The sequence below is a fragment of the Cavia porcellus genome, unplaced genomic scaffold (genome assembly GCF_034190915.1).
Source record: "Cavia porcellus strain 051 isolate PalLab524CR breed Dunkin Hartley unplaced genomic scaffold, mCavPor4.1 scaffold_30, whole genome shotgun sequence".
In the NCBI taxonomy this organism is placed as follows: Eukaryota; Metazoa; Chordata; class Mammalia; order Rodentia; family Caviidae; genus Cavia; species Cavia porcellus.
The window spans coordinates 17,751,727-17,774,002 of record NW_026947513.1 but is presented as its reverse complement, the minus strand read 5'-3'; the positions used below and the strand labels follow the sequence as shown (position 1 = coordinate 17,774,002).

Sequence of the window (22,276 nt, the reverse complement as noted above, 5' to 3'; positions counted from 1 at the left end):
GTGTGCCATTGGGACTGTGGACTCAATGTGGATTCTTGTATCCACACGGGGGTTCCCATCAATGTCTTAAACAGTTGTGAGCAGCTTGTCTTTGGAGGTCTAAAGACACAGCATAAGGCTAGCAGATGTTTTGGCTCAGCATAAAAGTTTCAACATACACATGTTGATTGACTTAGTTACTGACAAAAAACATCCAGCTTCTATATCATTATTTTCTAGAGTATTTAGAAATAATGCAGTTCTTTTTTTTTTTTTTTTTTTTTTACAAAACTCACAATAGCATCCAAGCAATCAGAGCAGACATATTGTGTAAGCCAACATTAGGAAACTGCAGCTTTGACCCTCTGTAGATTCAGTGGGTCAATGGTTTAATACAGTAACACCTCCAAATTTGAGCTTACGGATTTCATGCTTAATCAGAGAAGGGAACTACGTGATACTTGCCACACCATGTAAAATTTCTAAAATAAAATATTTTTCTACCATTATTAAACAACACAAGAAGAAACAGAGAACCTGAAACCAGAACAATCACAAAATTAACACCCATGTTCTTAATCTTGAACATATTGCACAGAAAGGCATTCCAAGTCTTCCTGTGCTGAATGACAAGATTCTCTTGTATCAATGATGACACTCTAAGATTCTTGGACCCAACTGAAGCTGTTCCTTGCCCAAGAACTTCAGCAAAACACGAGAAATATTGTTTTAAAAAATTAGGTTAATGTGTCTCTGAAAAATATCCTCTGCTAAATGCAATTCAATCCCAGCTACAGCATACCATATTTATAATGGAAATAACAATTTAAAAGAATTTCCTTGTTATTCTCAAGCACATCTGTCTATGAAAACTTGGCCATATGCTGTGGTGACCTACTCTACTTTTCTACTGTTCTCAAGCCTATTTTGAGAAGCAAATAATTACTCATGAGAGTCTGAAATGTAGCTGACAGCCTGGCAGAGGGGCAGAAACCAGAGTTTACATGCAAATGACAGTTAGAGGAGCCCAAAGTCTTCAAACTACACTGTGACCTTAGGAGGTCTTTCCTGACCTTAGATCCAATGGGATCTGAGCCCATAGGGGAAGCAGCAGGAAGCCGAGCACGGCTCTGGAGTGTCATGGCATGGCCAGAGGCAGCGTATCAAGATACACAAAATTCATGTAGCCTTGGGATCAGATGTCCATCCTTCTTTGCCCCATTTTAAAAACTGAAAACTTTAACTTCACAATAAAGCTGATGACAGTCAATCAACCTTTATGAAAGATCTTAGCAGATTTTTAAAACCTTGTAACAAAAATCATTTAAAGATATTACTGTTTATGGAAAGTGGAAATATATTAAATAAGGATTAGTGCTATAAAATTCAAAAAAACTAGTATCTGATACATGAAAAATTATGGAGTGACATAAGAATCAGGAATTTGTTTCTTTAAAAAATTTTTAACTACACTGGGGTGACAATACAGTTAGAGTAAATAAGATACAAAATGTGCAGTAGATATTGTGGCAATGGGGGATTTAGCTCAGCGGCATAAGCACCTGCCTTGCAAGCAGGCAGTCGTGAGTTCGATCCCCGGTACCGACAAAAAAAAAAAAAAAAAAAAAAAGGAAAAAGATATTGTGGCAATGAAAGGGAAAGAAAGTGCTCAAAAGGAAATAACAAGTGGGATAGGAGAAAAGAGACAAGACAAGAAAAGATTATATATATACACACACACACATACATACACATATGTGTATAAATATGTACAGGATAGATAATTATCCTGCTAGTCTCTGTTCATCAAAATGAACAATTGTATTTTCATTGCCTGATTATCATTTTTATGCTTAAATCTTGAAATTGAACAACTACTTTCAAAATAACAATATGTAATATATTAACTAATGTTCATTTCCTGTTTCTTTTCTTTGAAATTCTGTATCATTTTTATCCTGTTTTTAAAATAAAAAAATTAATTAAAAATCTGTTATTGTAATTCTTAGTACTGGTTACTAATTTCTGAGGTACAATAATAAAAAGATAATACAGTATGGAAAAAATAGAAATATAGTGCCCAATTAATGACATTTACTTGGTGCTTTCTATAGCCTGGTACTCTTTTAAGAACATCTATGTGTATTTTCTTAATTCATGTCTGATGACAACCTTGAAAGTAGGTAAAATTATTTAATTAAAAGGAAACAGAAGAAAACTTGTCCTAGGTCCTATGAACAAAGTTGGAGAACTCAGATTCGAAATGCTCATCCATAGAAATATGCAGCTGCTCAGTCAATCATTGAAAACAATTGGTACAATAAGTCCATGTGTGTCCTGAGGCTGAAATTATAAAAACTGAGTTAGAAATAGGACGTAACTCAATTTAGAGCACCTGCCTAAAATGTACTAGGGCCTGCTAGGTTCAATCACTACTGTCACAAAAAAGCAGAACAAAACAAACATGAAAATAAAAAAGACCTGAGAATTCTTCTCTTGCTATGATGCATTCTATAATAGCCAGTAAATTTTTTTCTCTCACTCTGTACAAAGCCTGAGTTAATCTTCCTCTCTCACTTTTTGTTATGGTTTATGTTTAGGATGGCCCCTGCCAGCCTCATGCAATCATAGATGTGACCAAATCTAGCGTTTGTGATTGGTTTGTTTTCAGTTCTCGGATTGGTAGGAATGCTACACCCACCCAGAGGGGGAGCCAGCCTACAAAAGGTTGTGTCTCACTCTCTCTCTCCTGCCCCTACAGCCTTCCTGTTTACAGCCAGCCAAGAATGGCTGGCTTGCTATGCCACCTTGCCACTTGGAACCAAATGAATATGGACTAAAACCTTCAACCTGTAAGAAATAGACCTTTCCTTCTTCCATTTTGGGTGTCAAGTATTTTGTCTCAGTGATGAGAAAGAAAGTAACCAAGGCACCTTTGTTACTGGATATGAGCCAAACTCCCCTCTCATCTGGGCTCTGCCCCTGCTTTCCTCCTCGACTCCCTGAATTCATTCAACAGAAAGCATCCAGACAGATCTTTTCAAAATGCAAGCCACAGCACACCACTACCTTCTTTCAAACAGCTTTTCATGGGATGATACATGACATTCATACTCCTTTCATGGAATGTTCTCCCACTATCCAAGCTCATCTTCCATTCTATCCTTGTTCGTGTTATCCCATCAATACCAGGTTCAAGGTGCTTCCTGGACTGCACTCCACTCATGGGCCTTTGTTCCACTGTCTCTTCCTGGAATGTTAAGTCCTAAGATCTTCTCAGAGAGTCTCTCTTCAAATGAGTGGCAGCTTTAATCCAAGACCATATCTGAGCGCTGTCTATAGGAGCCACCAAGCCACTGTCCACTTCCTTTTTCTAACTTTTGCACACCTACTTATCATTACTGTGATTTATTTACCGTCTCCTCCACGGAAATGTGAGCTAAAGGGAGTCAGTACCTTCTTTTTCCTCATTCACTGCTACCTTACCAATGATGAAAGTCATGCCCAGTTAATGAGGGAATGAAAAAGTCACGTGTAACCTGTAATAAAAGTGAGCTGGTGGATAATGCTACATCGCAATTATCTCCAGGATCAGAAAGGCTGCTTATATTACAATTAGTCATTGGACAGTTTTAAAAGCAAGACTACAGAATTCTGCAAAATAAATGGCAGGGTTGAGAATGTGGTGTCATGAGGTAATGAATGAACTGAAATGTTGATTTCTTTTTGGTCTCTGGTTCTCTGGCAGACTATGAATGCATTTTTACCAAGTTATTTTGAACCTTTCTAAATATGTGAAGGAAGCACACAAACCTATCTGATAGCCTTCTGTGCTCTTATACAAATGACTCAGATTTTCCTATATTTGTATTAATATATGATGATGGGCTCTGGAAATGGAAATGTAATTAGGATAGGATGGATTAATTATGATGGGTGACAGATAAGCTAGCTTCATTAAATAAGAAAATCCTGATTCATACCAACAGCAAATCCAGATGGTTGGCAATTAAAGCATTTGAATGTCATGGACTGGAAAGATTCGCTCATAAATTCTCATGCACAAAAAAAGAACCTCTTCAAGTGCAGAGCAGAAACATTGCGTCATCATTTAGTTTTTATATACATCATCATTATATTCATGTGAGTTTGCCCAGCTCCTCAGTGCTTTGAAAGGTGCATTAACACTTTGTCTGCACACTTAGGTTTTTCAAGAGTTGCTGTCTAAATGATTCCTTAGTGATTCTGCAGCTAATAAAGGTCTCTGTGCAAATTCTGAACTGATCTCAGGAAGTACATTAGTTGGTGAGAATTATTCATCAAAAGCATTATTCTTGAAACATTTTGATTTTACACTGAGAAGGGTTTAGACTAATTCCAAGTATTTATTAACAACAAAAGCATGCCAAAATGACCATGCTAGATAGGAATCTGATACAGCTCTTGCCTCACCCAAATTTAATGCCATGGATGTTAAGATTAAACAACTTTTCCAATCCTGTCAGCAGTGCAGAAAATCCACTTAAGATATACCACACATATTCTGCTAAGACTGCTGTTCTAGTCTGATCTCCTAGGTTTCTGTACATTTGCTCTTGGATGGATTTTTTTCTCCTTCCACAGCTACTCAGCTAGTGATTCACGGGGACAACTATCTGGGTTTTTTGGTTATTTAGGTTAATTTTGCATTGGTCAGCTTCCTGAAAGGGTTCCTCTCCATGGTCATCTGATAAACCCTTGGTATCTAGTGAGCCACACTTCTTATCTTAGCATCAGTGATTTTGTCAATTTTATGTCTTAAACATCTTTTGAATCTGATCAGCCAGTTTGGACATTCACCTCAATTTGAAGAAGTTGAAGTCCCGTTTTACTTGTTACTGTTTCTTCAGGATCACAGTGGGGGAGACTACAGAGCTGCCAACAATAAATTCTAAAACAAACTAAAATCAAAAAACTAATTTAATCATTAAAGACCTTGCCTAGCCTCTGGTGGTCCAGATGATAAAGGCCAGAATGATCAGCAGTTGTAAATACCTTCAATGAGATTTCACCTTCTACTGCTCTCTGCCATGTGTCTTCTGAAGTTTGAGTCTTAAAAGATGACACTTGATCCTAAGCTTTATCTTCGTTGCTTTCCATACTCAGAGCCTCTTATCTACTACACCTCCTTTGACTTGCTGACTCCTATGCTCTCTGCTGCGATTATAAGCAGTATGTTTTGTGAATCCTTGCTAGGGACAGGCAGGCCATTCTAGGTCACCACACAATACTACGTCCACCCTGTGTAACATCTTATCTATTGTTGTTATGGTTCATATCTACACTCCCTACAAACCCTCATATGCTGAGAGGGGTGCTTGTGGAAGGTGAGTGGATTATGGGGCTCCACACTCATCTGTGGATTAGTTCACAGATGAGTTTATAAATAAGTGTTACGTTTGGAGGAAGGGTCTGGTTGGAACAAACAGGTAACTGAGGATGATCCTGGCAAGACGTGTCCTGCTTCCTGGCTGTACTGAGTTGAGCAGATTTCCTCTACCAGACCCTTTCACCATGTCACTTTTGCCTGGAGCATCTGAACATTCAAAGACTAAAACCTCCAAAAAACAGGAGCCAAAAGAAACCTGTCTGCTGTTTAGTTGTAGGTCTCCAGTATTTTGTCTCAGTGACAAGGAAAATGAGTAACACAGATGTAACTTACTATGATAATTATTTCACGCTTGTTTTTTCCCTTATACTGCGAATTCATGGGAAGCAGACTTTCTCATACATATTTACATCACAGAAATTAATGCAGAGTCTAGTACATAATTAGTACTTCATAAATGAGTGAACAAATACATGCTATTATAGTTAAAACATTAATTAAACCAAAACTTAAAAAATGCCTCCAGAAAGTTAACATAATTCACATCCCAATGTCATTTTCAAGTAATAGCTGACTATGTTGTAACATTAATATTCACATGTGAATCTAGTTACAAAATACTAGGTGGGAGTGTTGTGAGCACTTAGTGGTTCCTTTTCTGTTAATAGTTTAGAACGAAAATGTCCCCTAAAGTTCTCATGTGTGTGGAATGTAATTAGATCATGACTCCACCACTGAATGTGCTATTAGGCAGTCTGTCTGCTGGCAGCGCTGGGTCTCTGGAGACATTATTGGGAAGGGTACATCACTCTTCCCAGCTCTTCCCTTTACTCTCTACTTTGTAGCCAACCTGAGGTGTGCAGCTTTCCTCTGCCAGAGCCTTCCACAGTGCCTTAAAGCCAGCAGACTAAGGACTGAAAACGGGAGCTAAAATAAATGTCTCCCTGTTACTTGTAGGTGTTTTGTCAAGAAGTTGAGAAAACGACAGACGTCTTTCCGATAAACAATAATCAACTTTATAATATTGTTAAATAATCACTTTAATGTTCTTTAGATTAACCAAAGAGGAAAGGCATAAGAAAAATTGAGAAGGGATGATTCTTGAAAAATATCTGAACTGTGGGGAAGAGTAATGGGAGTCTATGGAATGCTTACTTGGGGGCTTTTCCAGTCTTCCTTTAACCCAAAATCCCTTCACTTCTCCCTGACCCCTGCTTGGGGAAAAACAATCTGTGAACCTTGGTTTATTACTATTTTTCTTCTTCTTCGCTTAAAAATAAAAGAACTGTGATGGGGGAGAAGGGAAAGGGAGGAAGGGGAAAGAAAAAACATATATACACACACAAGATAGTAAGATAGTACTACATCTACTTTCCTCTAGGTCACTGAAAAGCCTGTGCCAATTTTGTTTAGACAATATTGCATGCCTGTATCTTGTGCTCTAAATGACTATTATGTAGATCATACGCAATGTACTAACTATTGATACTACCCTAAAAGTTACTTCATTGTTAGGCAAGGTTTATGTGATTGGGACTTCAAGAATTCCTTAGAAGAATTCCTTTAGTCGAGGAGTGAACTCAAGACATAGACAAGTGGGTAAGCACCAGGACTCAGCTTGCCTGTGGCTTCCATTCAAATTTACCCAGAAGATTAAGGAGATAAACAGCCAAGGAGAACACTGGCTGCAAATTCCTGGCTGATGTAACCTTATGAAAGGTTACACACTCGTGAGAGAGACAAGAACCTGACATTAGACCATTTACATGGGAATCTGGAATCTTGAGAAATCCTGGTTGAAAGTAAAGTTTGGAAAAGATTTCAACTCTGGCAAAGCTTTCACTATATTAGCGAAGTCTCACAGATCCACAGACAGAGAATGGAAACCTTACTTCCTTGAGATATTTGAGAAGAAATTCTGGCTATCATTGACTGATCCTAGGCTATGGAAATTGTCTCAGAGTAGGATCATATTTTGGAAAATCATCTACAAACAAAATCAAAGAAGTTAAGTTGGCTATGTTTAAAGAATGAAGGAGATCGAGCAGATTCCCCAAACACTTGTGAATCAACAGCAACTACACTGACACATGTACGCATGTGTGCGCGTAAAAAGTCCCTAAAGGAGAAAAAAAATAAAAAATGTAAGAAAAATTGAAAAAAACAATTACTAAACTGTTATAATTTAAAGGATTATATTGGTTTATATATGTAAGAATTTAAAAACAACACAAGTAGGATAAATATGAAAAGACCTTTATTGGGACATGTTTTGGACAAACTATTAAAGCCAAGATCAAGAGAAGAATGATTTAGCAAACGGGAATAACAACACACCTCATGGGTACTTTCTCAACAAAAAAGGAGTGGAGGCAGAAGATAAAGGAATATCACAGTCCAAGTACTGAAAAAAGTCAGCCAATATTTCTATGTTCACCAGATTTATTTTTTAGAAAAGGCTTAAGAAATGAATTACTAGATTTAAAGACAGAGGAGTTGTTACTTGCATATCTACATTGCAGAATATACCACATAATTTCAAGCACAAAGAAAATGACAGATACCAATGTAGATACTAATACAAACACAAAAGGATTGCATAAATCACTGTCGTTTTTGATAAATGCTCTCTGGAGGCCCATGTACTGAAGGCTTGATGTCCAGCCAATGGAGCTACTAAAAGGTAGTGGAAACATTAAGGGGCAAAACCTGGTGGAAAGTCTTCAGTCACTGAGGGTGTGCTTTTTGAAAGGGTATGTAGGATCCTGCCCGGCCTCGCATTTTCCTGGCTCTAAATATGAGCAGTTTGCTCTGCTGTGTACTCCTCCCAGGATGCACTGCTTCACAGAGGTCCAAAGCAGGAAACCACTCAAAGGATTAGAATGTCTGAAACTGTGAATCAAATAACCATTTTCTCTTTAGAGGCTAACTGCCTGGATACTTTGTTACAGCAATGGAAAGCAGATTAGTACAGTGTGCAATGATACACTGTCTATAAGAGACACACTGTCTATAAGAGACACGCTGTCTATAAGAGATACACCTTATGTTAAAAAAAAGATAGGTTTAAAGGAAAATGTGTAGAAAAAGATGCAACACACATAACCAAAAGCGGATTGTATATGATAACTGTCACACAAAACAGGCTTTAAGGAGTACTTCTAGAGAAAAAAGAAAAGACCTATCGGATAACTATTACAATGTATACACATCCATAAACCTCTATGATACATGATGCAGAAGTTGGTGAAATTAAATGGAGAAATAAATACAGCAACAGCACCTTGGTAACTGCAATAGCCTATTCATAATAACTTATGAAAAATGAAAGAGAACTCCACAAGTATACAGAAAACTCGAAGAACAATTTCCCTGACATTTATGAAATAATTTGACTTGGTATAGCGGGAGGCATTATGGTAACCATTGTTGATCACCTTGTATTATGTTTTTATATTATCTATTATGTCCACCCTTTTGACTTGACCGATTCTGTCCTGTTATGTCTCATTTGGTTTTACTCTCTTCCAAAAAAGCAATAAGAACCGTGGGAGCAATGAAACCCAAAATGTGTAATAGTCATTGTACAAAAGAGAGGAAAAGAAAGTGCTCTAAACTATATAACTGCATGTATATTTAAGTGTATAAGATAGAAAATGATATCACAGAATTTTATTGGATCATTGAACAGAACTGTTTGCAGTATCATTGTTGGAATGTCCACTCTACAAGCTTTAATTTTGTGACTTGAACAATTATTTTTAAGATGGCAATATGTAATCCATTAACTAGTGATTTCCTACTGTTCATTTTTTTCTTCTGTAAATCTGTATAACTTGTACCCTTTCACTTTTTTTTCTTTTCTCTTTAAATAAAAAAAAAAGAAAAAAAGTCCATTCAGCCAGGGATATAGCTCAGCAGCACAGCACCTGCCTGGCAACAGCAAGATCCCAAAGTTTTATATATATATGGCAGAACTCACATTTTTTCTAGTGCTTGTGGAACATTTCCCATTGTAGATTGTGGGCTAGACAACAAACAAGTCTCCTGATTTAAAATGATTAAAACGTAACAAGTACGATCTCCAACTGTGAGAGAATTTGAAAATAGCCAGATATTTGAAATTGAACAGGATAGTTGTAAAACACTAACATGCTAATATACTTCTAAGTACTTAGAGTTTTTATCTGTACATCAATGAAAAATGTGCAAAAGTAAATGTTTTGAATGGACTGAAATGAAACACATGTCAATGACTATGGAATGAAGCTAAGCCGTAGTTAGAAATTAAAAATGTATCTTAAACACCCATAGTAGTCTAAAATCTATGAATCTCCTTTAAGAAACTAAGAGCATAAAAGCAAACTGAACTCAAAGCACACTGAGGAACAAAATAAGGATGAGTGCAAATCAATATAATTGAAGAAAGAAAAATAAAAATCAATGCTGGACGTTATCTCTTTGAAAGCATAGTAAAATTATAAGCTGTCAGTTAGGCTCATCAAGTAAAGAAGGTGCCAAAAAGGTATCAAGTTCATGAAAAGAAGCTGTAACTACCGATGTGGGAGAAGTTAAAAAATTGTAAGGTTTTACTTTGAACAATAACTATTTCTAACAAATTAGATAATTTACATGCAATAAATTCCTAGAAACACATACATTACTACAGATGACTCACAAGAAAAGAAACTATGAACATATCTGTAACAAGTTAAAAATTAAAAGTCTCATAAAGAAAATATGAGGTGCAGAAAGTGAACTGGAAATTATATAAACAAAGAAAGAATCCTTTAAAATTTTTTTCAGAAAATAGACTACTACTCACTTTTTTCTGTAAGTCACTATTACGCTAAACCTGAGGCCAGACAAAGGTATCAAAGGGAAAACAAAACAAAACAAGAGGACAGACCAATATATCCTCGTGAATATAGCTGTCAAATTTTCTTAACAAAACATTAATAAACTGAGATCAGATCATACACATTGTAACCACATGGGACTTACTACAAGAATGCAAGGTTTGAAAACATTTGAAAATCAATGAATATAATCTATAATATTAAAGAACGTACTCATATCATTTGATAAACGTAGAAAAATCTGATAAAATATAATGCTATTCAGAAAAAAATAATGCTGCAAGAAAGAATAATAAAGAACTTCTTAAAGCTGCTAAAGGACATCTACCAGGAACTCTAGAGCTGGCACCATGCTTGATGGTGTAAGATGAACATTTCCCACCTGTGATGGGGAATATTTTCTTCACACTTCACCATTCTGCTGGAGGTTCTGGTCAGGGTAACAAAGAAAAGCCATAAATTCATTACATTTCATATCCTCAGTTTATCCAACTACTTTAAAAATTTCCAGGAAGAACCCAACTGTTTTACTATATATTAGAGGGGAAAGTAAGTTGTGAAAGACAACAGTGGTTGACTTCTGTTTTTGTTAATATTGATAAAATGCAATCTCCACAAAAATAGCGCAAAGCATTTAAAATTTGGCGACAAGTATCCAAAATTTATCTTTTTTTTTTTTTTTTTTTTTTAACTTTTTATCGGTACCAGGGATCGAACTCACGACTGCCTGCTTGCAAGGCAGGTGCTTATGCCACTGAGCTAAATCCTCAGCCCCCTAAAATTTATCTTTGAAACATGTTGCACAGCTGGAATCAAACTAAGCAATTCACAGAAGCCAACAGCACAGTGAAGGCCAGAATCCTGGAATGCAGAAGATCTCTGGAGTCAGGTTTTGGTTATATTTTATTGGATCCTAGGAATCTAAATATCACTGTGTTATTGTGTTAAATGATAACAGGATGGTAACATTTTTTTTAACAGAGAAACTTTATAACAGGCAATGACTTCAAAGAGGTGTTTCTTCAGTGAGAGGGTAAGAATAAATAAATCTTCACCCCCAACGAAACATAAAGCTACAGCATATACATTACATAGAATGAGAAACGACTTCCACAATATCTGTAATCACAAGTCACAAGACACTTGCAGGTTTACAGTGAACATTCATTGTATTTGTAGGTCTGATCCACCTCAGGCCTTATGATTTATTTTGAACTAGTGATTTATAATATACCAATACTAAAGATGTTATTATATTTTATTTTAAATTTATCTTAAAATACTTGAGGTAATGACCACCAGCATCTGTGAACGTAACTTTTTGTTAATGGCTTCATGACTTGTAGCAAACTAAAAGTTTCAAGGTATACAAACATACATACACACGCACACATACACATGCACACGCACACATACACACACCAATAAATATAAAAAGAAACAAGGTAGCAAGAGCATCAGCTGTAAAGCAAAAAGCTTAGCTGAATCAAATCCCCACAGAAGTAAAAACGATGGATTTAGCTGGAATTAAAAGCTTAAAAGAATAAAAACAGCCATATGAATGCAAAATTAAAGAAACTAAAACAAATAATGAAGCAAATTTGAGAAATTAATACAACCTATGAAAAATTAAAAAAACTACGGGTATAGCAAAATAAGTTATTAGAATTCATCACAGGAAGACAAAAATTAAAGCTATAAGAGTTAGGAAACAAGTATAATATATAGGAGCCATGGCATATTCAGGGTATAATATAGAATCTACTGTATATCCAGAGGGGTAGATTAGTAAAAAAACAGAAAGCAATCATAGATGCTGATATATTAATCTTCAGATTCAGGAAAACCACAAATTTCAGGCAGAAGAAATCTAAAGAATTGCATACAAACACGGAAACTATATTTCACAGTGTGAATGAAGAATTCCCCCAAACAATTAGATGCTGAGAACATCCAGAGAAAAAAGGGTGGTGATTATGCAACATAATAATGACTATGTTTCCAGTTGACTTGTATTTTGGAGTCAAAACTGAGATACTTCTAGAAAGCATAGGTTATTGAGTATTAAAATAGAGCACATTCGAGATGCAAGGCATTTTTGGGACACAAATTGGAAAATATTTGAGGGAAACTATGACCTAAAAAGAAATTAGATCGAGTCTGGATTTGATGAAGTGGAAGAGTATGATAAATGGGATTTTATAGAAAGAAAGAAATGCAAACACTTTGTATGACAGATTTAACAAAGAGAATCTGGAATGGATGAACTGCTTCAAATAAAGATAGGAATCCATATGAGGTAAGGGGAGTTCCATCATACCAACGAGAGATATTTAAAGGGAAACTGACTAGATCAGATATATAAGAAAGGCAAGGGATAACATGGCTCCTAAGAGGAGCTTTGAATTTGACAAGTGAATGATTCAGTAAGACCTCAAGTCTTAGGGCTAGTTCACAAGCCTAAATAACCTTAGAGAACATCCATGTTATCTACCTCATCTGGATTAAGTCACGTAAGTCTTCTCAGTAAAGGGTGAGAATACTGATCTCATCATCTTGTCATTGATCAATTTTTTTTACTTAATATTTTTCCTGATAATTGATAGGCATTATGTGGGCAAATAGCTTGAGACTAAATAAATATGCTGTTGTTTCTTAGCCTTTCACTGATGAGTCTTGTCTGAATAAATTACCGTAGTTGTCAAATAATTTTCTACTTCTACAACTTCTTTTACCTATCAACTTTCTTTCTGGTGTAATGAAGAGTTCTATCCTTTCCCATCCATCCACCTTCTTCTATTCACTTACCTGCCCACTTGCCTGTTAATCCACATACTATCTACTATCAACTATCTGCCTATTCATCTACTGTATATCTACGGTCTATTACTTAGTTCAGTATAGGAATGTTTACATTAATTATAAAGGGGGAAACTAATTATTGAACAAGGAAAAAAATAGTCTAAGTACTGTCAAGTGGGAGCTGGTTTAGGCTCTCATTTGGTACTTTCTTGTTGAATACGAAAAATTCATATAACGTTAAATCCAACAAGGTCATTCTATGATGGTGATGGAATGAAACATGAACAGGCCTACTCCATAATCACTTTTAGACAAATCAGTAACAATAATACTATCCAAACACACATCCTTAGAAGCTTCCCCCTTTCTTGAATGGTATGATCTTATCAAATGCATTTTACTCCATTTCTTTCCTTCCCACATAAAAAATCATTAATATAAGCAATCATGAAATTGTCATTTTTCTGATAGCACTCAATCTACAACAAAGCATTTCCTTGAGCTCTCTCTAAAAAAGTTAGATATAGCACTAAATCAAATACTAATGGTCTCATACAGAGATGCCCCACAGTTCTTCGAGTTGTGCTCTATTCTTGGCGTCAGTAGCAAACAGAACCAAGATTGATCAACCACTGGGGTATCTCAGGGTCTCTTGCTGGAGGATATCAAAGACTTGGCATTAGGAAAACTAGGCAGAAACCAGCTTAACAAAGTGATCAATTAGCATTACCAGAAGCAAAATCTGACTCTTTTTAAGAAATGAATGGCTAAAAAGAATACAGCATCATTTTTGTCATATTCCTGAAAAAAATTGTAATCTAAATCTAATCATGAAATATCAAAGTATACCACAGAAATTACAAAAAGTAAGTGTTGTACATCTCTTAAAATCATCAATTTTGACAAAGAAAGAGACCGAGGACCTGTATCTTCTTTTTAATGGCAACACATGACATGACAGCTGCATGCAACACATAATTGAAAGTAATGGGAACAACTGTTATATTCTAATGAGATTAATAGACTAGATAATTTTAAATTAACCATAGTTCCCTGATTTTGATAATCATATTTTACCTATGTAAAAGAATACCGTTATTTTTAGGAGATACACAGTGAGTTGTTTAATTGCAAAGATATACATACATACTATACCTTACGGCTATTTATAATGCATGTGTTATGAAACACAAGATGGAGGATAAAACATAAAATGCTAACATTTGGGGACTTGGGTGAAGAGTATATGGCAATTCTTACTATTCTTGCAACTATTCTGTAAGTTTGAAATTATGTTTGATTCTTATGAATTAGACAATGAAGTTCCTGTAAACACTGAATTAGTAAACACGGGAAAAAGTACAGAGAGGCTCCTGTGAGCCTCTGTTCACAACAGTTTCAGTAACCAATCAATAGTATAACTTTATTTCCAGTGTTTCTCTTTAATGGAAATATATTTAACACACACCATTCATTGGCCAACAGCACTATAATTCATGTCCAAATAAAATTTATCTCACACATTTACTTTCTCCTTAAAGGACATCGCAGTCTTCCCTAAAGAGCACTAGACAGCGCTCTGGCACACTAGGGGCATTTAGAACAGTGAAGTCATCACCATAAAACAAGAATGTGCAAAATGTGACATTAAGTATTTGGAGAAAAGGACCCTTGCTTGGAGCATGATAACTGAAACAAGAAGCAGAACATGGCTTTGGTTGACCTCAACTGGGAGTAAGCATCGGGTTACTCTGTGTGTACTGGTGAGGAGCCCCCAAAACACTGTGAGTACTAATTTTGCTGCTATGAAATACTTTAGCAAATGGACAAATTTGTCCATTTACAAATTTACAAATAGACTGAAAAATACAGTCTATTTAAATAAAAAGCTAAATATATTTCAGTCACAGATTAAAATAACCAGAGTAAAACAAAATGGATTATGGCCAATGGGCATACTTTTTAACTCAGGATGTTATAAATTTGAAGGCATCTTACAGAAATGCCATAACAACACCTGGAAATCAAGGAGTTAATGAAGGCTAAATCAGAACAGGAGAAGTTATGAGAATCGTTGGTAACACAGCAGATATTTGAACCCAGCAGAAGGAGAGCCAGATTGTGTGTCTGAAGATTAATTTGAAGACTAAGCAATATGAATTTATGAAGCTTAAGTGATTATAAGGAAGAAAGGAAGAATCAAAGCTAATGGATCAGGAATGGGTTACAGTGAGTGTGTCTTCATTTTGAAACAGATTATCAAGACATATATACTAAACTAAGAAGAAACATCGTAAGTTTCAATGAGACAGTTTTGACCTAAATTGACAGGAAAACTTTACTATCAAGAGCTTTTCAGATGAACTCGGTTCTTTTAGGAGATTTGCCACTCATAGAAGTGTTCAAATAGGGGATTCAGGATCATTTACTGAAATCAAAGTATCTAGGAAATGCTTTGGATGATCTTTCTAAACCTATGTGGTTCAACTGTTCTATGCCTAATGTTTTACTGCTTTTTACTTTTTTCAATCTTAAAAATGATTTTCGTATAGCATCTGAAGCAAATTTGATACCATCCTTAAAATAGTGTCAACTTTCCATCACCACAACAAAGTATCCACGCCTAACAATTTAAAGGACACAAGGCTCATTTTGGCTCATGCTTTCAAGGATTCAGTCCATGGATTCAGTCCATGGTTATCTGGCCCCACTGTTTCTGGACTGGTGAGGAAGATGTACATAATGGCAAAAGTGTGGTGGAAGAAAGTTGCTCATCTCATGACAGCCAGGGATCAGAAAAGAAAAAACCAGCAAGGAAGGGAATAGGAAAAAAAATATACCCTTCAATATATATATATATTTCCCTAGTGACCAACTTCATCTCACTCAGTCCTCACCTCTTAGTAAGCCTGTTGAGTTATTAGTTCATCAATGGAATTAATTCATCAATAAAGTCAGAGCCCCCCTGATCCAATCACTTCCAAAAAGCTCCTAAGTGACCACTGTTGCCAACGTTTTTCACCTTCACCCTTAGTGTACTGTTGTAATCTTACTGATGAGCAACAGGTGTAATGGATACTTGGGTCTTTTTAGCTGCTCCAATGTCAAATTGGCTCATAGCCTTATCAGGCCAGGGAGTAAGAATCGGGGACTTGACAATGAGGGTCTTATAAAAACACAGTCTTGGGAATTACACATGAGTCTGTGACTTTTGGTATCAAAGGTTTCTCTGAAATAACCCGAAAACAACTGTCAATTAGCGGCACAGAGATAAAAATGTTAAGAGAATAACATTTATCATTGAACCATTGTGCATATGCTCTTCCAATGGCACGGAAGCTCAGAACATATTGGAAACTATCAGAACAAATTTGGAAGTTCTTACTTCCTGAATCAATGCTGTGATCTCTCCCATTTTCCTCACTTGGCCACAAAGAGAAATCCTTCCTCAACATGAAGGGTGTGTGAGGCTCCTGTAGCTGACCTGCATTCTGACATTTATCTACAACCATGTAACTGTCCTTTTGATGAGTTTACAAAGTGAACGTTTAGAATACTCAAGAATAAGGGTTAAAGCTCTGATTTTCTGAGGTTCAATTTTTTTTTAATCAATGTGGTGTCCTAGGTTTCACAATTGTTAAGTATTAAGCAGTACTACATGGTTTGCAATGCTACTAAAAATAACAGCAGATGAAGGCTTATTCCACAAAAAAGGAATTACTTTAAGTCCTTTATGGTCAGTAAAAGCAAATATTCGCTCTTCATATAAATTCATTTTATTATACATTGTCAATACAATTCTCCAAATAACAGAATCCACAATCTGGTTATTAAAAAAGAACCTTGAAATATACAAATAATATAGAGACGAACTTTAAGCAGTGTTAACATAATGTGCTACATACCCCTAGAGAAGAAAGTAATCCATTTTGGCAACATATGAAGTATCAAACTGGTAAACATCCATGTATCATAATATTTATCAATGACCTGGTGAATTAGAAGATTATATTATAGTTGACACTGTTCTTAAAAATTATTCTTGATTAAGATACAACAGGTTTTAAAATAATTTCTGTAACAACTGCTTTCAGGAACAACATAGTTCTGATTTTTTAGACATGTTGAATGAATCATAGTATTAAGAAGTATGCATTACATACTTGCCATATGAAAAGATATGTCTTAGGAGATACACAGGACATGAGGAATCTGTCCCTATCCTTAGATCAGCAGTCAGCATCCAATGGGAAAACAGTAACACAAAGCATGTACATTTATTTTTCTCTTTTTGAGACAGCATATCACTATACAGTTCAGGCTGGCCTTGAACTCACTATATAGCACCGGATTGCCTCAAACTTGTGGCAATTCTGCTTCAGCCTCTTGTGTGCTGGGATTACAGATATGTGCCACCACACCAGCTAGAATACATGCTTTTAAAATTATTATTTTTTACTGGAAAAGATTGAGGTTAAGACTGATTTTGAAAAACTAACTCTGTATGGAAATTGAAGGAGATAAAAGAAAAACCATTCTGTTTACAATTGAAGTTGTTAGTCCTAGTGCTGGCTCACTGACAACTGACTGGACATGAACTACTTGCTGAAATTCTCAAAAAATAGATTTAATTTGTTTAATAGGTATAGATACTTTAGAGAACATGGTTTGGATTTCCATGTACCTCAGGATATGTATTGGAAACCTGGAGATGGAGGTGAACTGGATAAAATTCTTAGGGCTGCTATTACAAAATATGTTAGATGAGTATTTTAGAAATAATAAAAATGTTAGAGAGATTGGAAACTTATTTCTCACAGTTCTGGAAGGTGGACAGTTTAGGCTCAGGGTGCCCACAGATTCAGTGTCTGGTAAAAGGTGATTCTGTGCTTCATGGGTGGCACTGCTTAGTATAGGATCACTTGGCAGAAGAGGGCAAAGCAGTTAGCTGCTCCCTTTGCGAATACCAATTGTGACAGCATCACTTCTCGATAGTTCCACCTCTTAACGTTCTCGTGTAGGTGACTGTGTTTCGACATATGAATGTGGTGGTGCAGGAGGACATCAAACCATAGCAGATTCATTGGTCTTAGTTCCCTGCATGGATCTTTGGAGCATCTGGGAGTTTGAGTTGGTCATGCACACCTAAGGGAATGAACATCCTAAGTAGAGAATTTATGATTTGTGCTAAAGGCAAGGCCGTCAGAAATACCAGAAGATCATTAAGTTTAGTTTCAGCAGCCTTAAAATAAAATCTAACACTATTGATCATACTGAGAGCACCAAAGAGCTCTTCTAGAGGAATTTCTAAATCTGAGGAGTCTGCTCTCATTCAGACAGGATTTCTCATATTTTCAAGAAATGGCATAAACTGCAGAAAGAGGATCAAAAGTGCAATTTATATCAAAGGTATATGATGGTGATCCCTGGACTTTACATTTTAGGTTAAGTTTAAATACTTTGAATACTAGATAGTTATGGATAGTCTTACCACCAAGAAATGAGTTGTTAGTTAAATCATCCATAAAAAGAATACTAATCCAGGTTTACACAAAAGAAAACAGCAAAACAAAACAAACAAAGCAGAATTTTTAGTAAAGTCATCTTGTCACTAATGCATCTATGAATAATACAGTATTATTATTAGTGTGAACTTCTAAATACTACTCACAGTTAAAGACTGTGAAGGTTTCCTTTTAATCCATTAAAAATAGTTTCACTTTACTTTCTCCCAAACTACTGATATTGAATGTTATAAAAATACTTTTAGCATTTACCTTCAAATAAAATATTCAGCACTCAATGTTTTCATGGAGCATTTTCCCTTAAAAATCCATTATGCTAAAAGTAAATATCTGGAGCCCACTAGATTGATGTAATTAAAATTAAATTTACAAAAATGTAGTGGAGATTGTATCACCAAAAGCATGGAATTCAATGCAGTAGCTGAATCACTGTGGGTTTTTTTCCTATATAACCCTCTCTGGGATGAACAAAATATGGCATGGGAAGAATTTTTTTGTGAGTCTAACAAGATTAAGACTGGAGGTTGTTGTTGGACTTCAAAAAATTAATGAGGTATTGTTTTTATTATAAATTATTAAACAATGCAAGAAAATAAAGAGCTACACAGGGAAGGAAGAACTTGTCCATACTGGTTTTTAAAACCCTGAACTGACTACTCATGACACCCTCCTGTGATTGTTGTGGGCTGTGTGTCCTGGGCTGACTTCAGGTCTCTCAAAATGAAGGCCACAAGACCTATGGTGGAAGGATCCCTGAAGTTTCTTTTAGGTACATTATACCTATGTACAGACACTCTATGAATCTGAGCTTCTGATTAGTGAAGCTTCACTAAGAAATGACAAGGGCAACTGTCTTCATCTCTAGTCTGCTGATTTTGATGACAGGAATCAAGCTGTCTTGCTTAGAGCCAAAGCTTCATTTCTGACATAGGGCCAGCCACAGAATGTGGCTCAATATTTTCAAACATGGTAAATGATTAGTCGTTAATGCTTTATGTGTCAATCTCTTATATTGAGATATACATAGTATTTTACTCATCTTGGTATCCCGAGTCTAGCCCATTACCTAGCAGATAGCCCTTAATAAATATTAGCTAAATTTATTTTTGAAATGATATGTAAACACAGCTTTTTAAGGACAACTGTATATTAAGACATTTGGGGGCTTCTATATCCTTAGCTTACCTGGAAATTGTGAGAAAAGGTTTTGGCGATGATTGGATGATTAGGGAGAAAGGCAAAGAGCCTTTAGAACACACCCCCAGAAAGTTATAATGATACAAAAATGGAAAACGTTAGTGTTAACTTGAACATCAGGCAGGGTACTTTTCCTTGTTCAAGTCAAATAACAACTGGGGGAAAGGGGTTCACAGATAACTGCTTCCTCAAAATTAATTTATGCTGGGAAAAAACTTGAATGGTGGTTGTCTCTGGAAGTAAAGATGGGAACGAACTTGTACAAAAGGGTGATCAGAATGTTCTACAATGGAGCTTTGGGTTATACTAATGTAGGCACTTGACACAGGATGTACACATTTGATTGCATATAAATTTTGCCTGAAAAGACACACAGAGAACCACAAATACTGAACTCTAATGAAATGTACATTGGAATATTAAGTGTGGAGTGTACTGATAACTAAAATTTGCTTTCAAATGTGTGCAAAAAGGGACAGACAACGATAAACATAATAAATCAACATTACCATCATTGGGCCATGATACCCAACATACACAGCTTCAAGGAGGAGAGATCTAATTTGGCTCAGAGTTTCCAAAAATAGATTTCTTCCAAGGCAGAAATATCATGCTAGAAGAGCATGGCAGAGCAAAGCTACTTAGTTCATAGCAATGGGAAGCACAGCATGGGAAGAAAGCCAGTAAAGAAGGAGCCAAGCACCAGATGTATAGAACCCAAGGTCTGGCATCCATGACTTACTCAGAGATATGCGCAAGTGTGCTTTACTAATCCCTCAGGTATTTTTTAATCCAATGAAATAGATAATCATGATTAACAGTCACAATAAAGCAAATATGTAAAATGTTAACTGTAGAATCTAGATGATGAGCTATATAAGTATTTGTTGCATAATTCTTTCAGTATTCTAGGGTGTTTGGAAATTTCATTAAAAGCACAGCAAAAAGAAAAAAGAAAAAGAGAAAAACAAAAAGGTTGATTGGCTTCATTTAGATTCAAGCACATTAGCATTCAAAAGCTAACAATCGAGTCATTCCAATATACACTCAATAAATATTTATAGAATTCCTAGTATGTAATGAAAGTGTTTTTGACACATTAAAGAAAACAGACAAAAATTTAGATCACTTCGAATGTGGATTCTCATCATGATTCCAAAAGGTCCCCTCCAAACATGGAAAGGTAGTGGTGAGAGAGAGTTTACCAGCAGATAGCTGGCCATTCTGTATTTCAAGCCTAAAGCTATCCTGGAAGGGAATACTGTAGAGACATTAAGTGGATTAATGCACTGCGCACCAGAAGGAGAAGTTATCCACTTAAAATGCCAACGTGTTTTGCTGAGATCATTTTAGTAGTGATGAATTAACATGCTTTCCAAAGCAGAAAGAATCATCGTCTTTGATTTTTTTCACTCATGCTTCAGCCTGCTCTGGTAGAATGAATCATCTCCAACACACAGTCCATTGCTAATGTGGCAACTTCTGAAAACTAAACTACATCATATACAAATTCATGCTCTGCTCTCTGTAGGGAAGGAGGGAGAGAGTATATATATATAAACATTTGTTAAATTTGGATGGTGCATTTTCTATACGTTTAAAGTACTCCAAAATATAAAATTTCCATAAGGAAAAATGCTAATGAACTATTATGAGAGTAACAGTGACATCAATTAACAACTGTCTATACAGAATTTTCTGGAATGTACCTAAGGGAGAAAGAAGGGGAATAATGAAAGGAAAATGCAGTTATAAAGAGTAATAATATACCTGCTAAATAAAATCGTTCTTCACAATTTTGCTCCAGAAAATATTTCTTTCTACAAATATGTCTTTATACAGCCCATGATATATAAAGAAAATGAGTGAAATGATTCTTTTTCTGAAAATAATATACATTAGTATTATAATTGCTGACATATAATAATAATTTATTAAATCAGTAAATTGGCTACCTTTAAAAATGGCAATTCTGAGCAAATACGAGATCCAAATGCATTTCAAATGAGAGCTACTGCTGTTGACTTATGGAAATTTCAAATAATAGACCACTCCAGGATACATTATCATATGGTGTAGCAAAACTGGAATACTTCAACCTTGGAGCATTTGTCCAAAAACTCAAATAATTTTTAGGTACCAGCTTGGTTAAGTGATTCATTATGAAAATCACTGGCAACTCCAGGGTTCAAAAGGAAAGTAAGGTAAAACGAAAATACTAAATGTAATTCACATGCAGGATCAATGTAAGCATAATATAAAAATTAATTACTAATCATTCAGTGCAAACTCTACCCATTTTTTTCTACAGTTCAGTTTCATTTAAGTAACTAACAAATGACTCCTCCAGTGTAACCCTGTCTATTCCTGTTGGTAACTAAAATTTAGCGCTCAGTAAATCTGTTCAAAACCTAACAACTACCAACTACTCTGCTGTATTATTCATCACTGTGCAATGAAGGCAAATAGGGACCTCACTGGTACTTCTGCTTTGCCACAGTTGCTGTCACGTGTCACCTGGATCCTGCCAGAGGAGGCAGAAGAGA

At 35.7% G+C, this 22,276-nt stretch overlaps 1 protein-coding gene across 1 annotated transcript in view; it reads right to left on the bottom strand.

Moving 5' to 3' along the window:
- The window catches only part of Nwd2 (NACHT and WD repeat domain containing 2), a 160,161-nt gene that overhangs the window by 99,019 nt on the left and 38,866 nt on the right, over positions 1-22,276 (bottom strand). The gene's annotated exons all lie outside the window — the stretch shown is intronic.